The sequence below is a fragment of the Myzus persicae genome, unplaced genomic scaffold, assembly GCF_001856785.1.
Source record: "Myzus persicae strain clone G006 unplaced genomic scaffold, MPER_G0061.0, whole genome shotgun sequence".
Lineage (NCBI taxonomy): Eukaryota > Metazoa > Arthropoda > Insecta > Hemiptera > Aphididae > Myzus > Myzus persicae.
In genome coordinates, this window is record NW_019100723.1 from 1 (window position 1) to 4892 (window position 4892).

Below are 4892 nucleotides of genomic sequence, written 5' to 3' on the forward strand. Positions count from 1 at the left end.
TAAACTTTGATCGCAAAAATCGTTTTCTACATATACATATATATATAGGCCCGGTTTTTCAGTCATCCATTTATTCGTCACTTAACTTATTCGTCGAATAAACTTATTCAGCAAATAAACTTTTGAATAAACTAGTAAGCGTTCTTCAATACAAATTTATTCTTCGAATGGTTATTTGACGAATAATATTATTCGGTAGATAAATTAATTTGTGGTACTGTTAGCAGTGGTAGTAATAGTGGATCGTGGAACAAGTTGTGTACATTTTTTAACTATGATTGGTCAACATATTCTTATCTATGATACTCGTATTATCAATGTATTATTATTATTATTAATATTATTACATCTTATTATTTTCGATGAAATTATTAATTAATTCATTGTTCATTATAATTTGACTAATTTGAGACTAGAGTTTTTGTTGTGCTGTTCTACGAAATGGCATAAAAAAATAATGAATTTAAAAGGGCAAGGGCTACTAATTTTTCATTCAACGAAAAAGAACTATTATTGAAATATGCTCTAGAAAATCAAAATATTTTAGAAAATAAGGAATCGAACGCTGTGTCTTGGAAAGATAAGAACAAATGCTGCCTTAAAATTGCTGAGCAGTATAATTCAGCTACATTAGGCTGTGTAAGTTATGTGTATTATGTATTTTATACTGAGAAAAATCTAAAAAAAATATGAATCGCTTATTGAAGATAAAAACTTAATTTTGTAATGTTGTAGCCAAGAGATGCTTCAAGATTAAAACTAAAATATGAAGGTATAAAGAAGTTGTTGAGAGGTTCAAAAAGTGAATTATTTAAAACTGGGGGTGGGCCAAGTAAAACTGACTATTCAAGTACTTGTGAATTGGAGAAACAGTTGTTTGAAAGTATTCAGCTTTCAGTTGAAAGGTTACCTAGCTTCTTAGATTTCTTTTTCTTTCTAATTCAATGTAACTATATATCTTTTGAATTTTCATTAATGCAGTTCCACACAGTGTCATTGGTCCAGTTAATGTCGAAGAACATAATGTGACACAAATTAGTCCTGAAAAGTTTTCTGAATCAAGGGATAGTTTTAATTCTTTTGAAATTGCTTTAAAAAGTGAAAATAACTATTTCAGTTAATAAAGGTATTTTTTTTTACCATTTTCTACAGTTTTGTATTTTGTATTTGTTTCATTTTTAACACTAGGAAAACAAATTTCAGTTCTGGATAATTTATGTGAAGAATTAGTATTAGACAATACAACCATACTATCTACCCAATGTGCTAATGAGCCGATATTAGACAATATTTCAATTGTAAACCATGCCAGTACTTCTGGTGTATTGTGTAGTGATAATAAACCGTCTTGGTCCCCTATTGAATCCACCAAACTTTTAAGATCTACTGGAAAACACCAAAAACTAACAAGTAAAATATGTTTAACACTAATACATTTATATATATATGTATACAATTAATTTAATTATTAACAAACAACATGACAAGAAAAAATAACAGCCAAGCTTCAGCTAGTGACAAGTTTTTACAATTAGCCGAAAAAAAACTTGAATTGGTTGAATTTCAGAAATCAGTTTTGTTAAGAGAGCATGAAGAGACTATGATTTTTCTAAAAGCCAATCATGCTTTAGAATTGGAATCATTCAAATTGGATATTGCTATTAAAAAACATAAGTTAAATACTTTGAAAGAATCTAAAGACGAGTAGGTGACACCGTGGTAAATGAATACTAAAAAATTAACCAAAACTCAAAACTAGTCTTAACTAAAATGTGTTAAAATATTATCCAAGTATTTTATATGTTATTTTTAATTTTAATTAATCTTGACCAGATAGGCAGGTGACACTCTGACAAGCTCTAACTTTTCATTTAATTTTTTTTTTATAGTAAAACATTACTACAGCATAACACTGTGATAAAAAAGAAATATAGGAATATTATTTAGTATTTACAATTTACCAATGATTTAAATAATAATTGTTGTTAAATACTATAAATCTTGTTTAACTCATAATAATGTTAATTTTGTTATGTTTTATTGTTATAACATTTTTTTTTAATAATTACATAATATATAGACATATAGTTATTAAAAATGTGAAAAGTATTCTTGTATTAGTTGTTGTCTTGCGTTTTAATTTTCTGGTTGTTGTTCTTCTATATTTATGTTTTCATTTTATGGTAGAACTATGTCTAGTACCGGGGAATCCATATCATTGTTATCACAAGCTATATTGTGTAAAACACAACAAGCTACAATTACAGCTTGAGTTGTTTCTAATTTCAATCGTAGTCCTAAGGACAATACTGGGAATCTTCTCTTGAGAACACCATAAGACCTCTCCACTGGATTCCTTGTCCTGATAATTGATTCGTTGTACAATTCTTCGATATCATTTTGTGAGTTTAAGAATGGTGTTACCACATGGCGAGAATTAGCATAGCCACAATCAGCTACAATTAAACTGTTTCCCCATTTACCATTTATTAAGTTGTAATAAATCTGTGATTTTTTAAATATAGTCTGGTCATGGCATGATCCTGGCCACCATGCAACAACATCCATAGTTTTTAAATTAGGACATGCAATGGTTTACACATTTATAGAAAAATGACCTTTTCGATTTCTAAAATATTCAGCATTAGGGCCTCCTGTACAATTGTATAGTGTAATTAATTAATAATTAATTAATATTTAATATATTTTTACCTCTGCGACGCAGCCGGCCATCGGGCGGCACTTTTCTCCGGACAAGTCGCGGTGACCGGAGAACAAGTGCCGCCATCCCCCAACCGGGCATGGCAGAAACCTACGGGTGCCCAATAGAAATTCTGCCAAAAAAAAACACACGTGTTCCACCCCCCCCCCCCTAAAGTGCCAAACCCTACAGTACCACACAACCTACAGCTAATGGCCTCAGCTGCCGAAGCTTAAATCAAAAAAAAAAATATATTTTTAATATTAGTTATAAAATTATAATTTATATGTATTAGGTACCTGGATTCTGTCTTTTTACATGAGTGCAATCAATTGCACCAATTGTCCTTGGAAACCTAGCAATTTGGTAAAAACTTCTTTGTAATCTACTTATTTCCCTTTCTGTAGTTGGCATTTTTATAAACCTAGGTCGAAGTTTTGCTATAGCAATACTGACATCACGTACAACCAATGATGCCGTAGTTTCACTAACCCCAAGAAAATCTACAGAAGTGATAAAAAAATTACCGGTTGCATAAAACCTCAAAGTTAAAAGCAATATGTTAATAGATGTCATTGCATGATTTCTAAAAAAAAATAGGATTTTCATTATTTTACAGAACAGAAAACGTAATCAAAAATCAAAGTTATAAAAACTCTTACGAGTTGTTTTACGCGAAAACGATGAGTTATAGGGCTACAGACATCGAAGATTAATGTTTATCATAATAAGTTATATCTATCGTATATTTTGAATGTAAAAAAAGGAAATTCAATATTTTTGAAACTAAGGTTTTTAAAAACTTTTTTCGAAAACCAAAACTATATCTCATCGCTATAAATAGAGTAATATTCCGTTTAACTTTTTCTGTTAAATCGTGGTCGTAAAACTTATTGGGTACATTATTTAAAATTTCTTATCTTAGCTCTGAAAAGAAAAACTTTCATGAATTTCTAACAAAAAAAGTTTGATAATTTTCGAAGTTTTAATGAATTTCATTTAAATTTGAAATTTAAATGCATATAAAAAAACAGTCGTGCCTATGTATCTTTAATAACTCAAATTTTAAATTTTGACCACCTGAAAGTACCAACTAGATTCATTTTTCAGTCAGAAAATATGCCGATCTCAAAAATTCAAAAATTTTTACTTCCCAAAATAGTGCTGGCAGACAGAAAAATAAATAAATACATCATAAACTACCTACATATATAATTTTTTTTACAACTTCGCATACTGCGTGTGGCAACAGATTTTGAAGTTTGATATAGATGCAAATAGTTTTTATATTTTTGTTTTGATAGAAACTATTTTATTAATATTTGATATGATAATGTTTTATTTCAATATTTTCTAAGCACTGAATATTTCGGGGGGGGGGGGGGGGCAGTTTTAGTAAACCAATCGGTTGATGAAGATATTTGGTCGTTGATGTGTTCTAAAACTTGAAGTACTACCACCTTCGAGATTCGGAATCTGATCCTAAAATCATGATCATCCCAAAATGTCATATGATCAACTCTCATACGTATGGTGTATGTACGACGTTGATAATTTAAGAATTCGACGATTTCTTGATTATCGTCTTCATAAAATATTCCAAATATATCCATTATTCATTTATAAAAAAGTAAAGTACGGGCTGATTCGGTATTATTATAATAACAACACAATACAACTTTTGGTTATCACAGCTATACATTATGATAACACTTTTATTCGTCGAATAACTTATTATTTCATCAAAAAAGCACCTATAAGTAATTCATGATTTATTCTTCGAATAAGACTTATTCTGAAATTGAAAAACCGATAATTAGCTATTTTTCCTTATCTGTCGAATAACTCATGTTATTCGATGAATAAATATGGTTGAAAAACCGGGCCTTAGATTTATAATTTAGTGTAATACATAGGTATAAACTATAAAGTTGGTATTATAGATTGTTAAAACTATTATTAAATGTATTATTTATGTAAAGACTATTGACTACATTTTATTGAAGTTAACTACTATTGATTGAGTTATATTCAGATAATAATTTATCATCAAACTTAAAGGAAGATAAGTAAAAATATTATTTATGGAATCTCTAGGATTTTATTGATATTTAATCGATTGGTATATTGATATAAAGCAAGTTATGAGTGATTGACCTACCCAGTACCCAGTATTCTTAATATTCCAGTG

General features: G+C 29.0%; 1 pseudogene; it reads right to left on the minus strand.

Annotated features, from left to right (window-relative positions):
- Positions 1-2091: 2091 nt before the first annotated feature.
- Positions 2092-4314, minus strand: LOC111042644 (annotated as a pseudogene).
- Between the last annotated feature and the right edge of the window lie 578 nt (positions 4315-4892).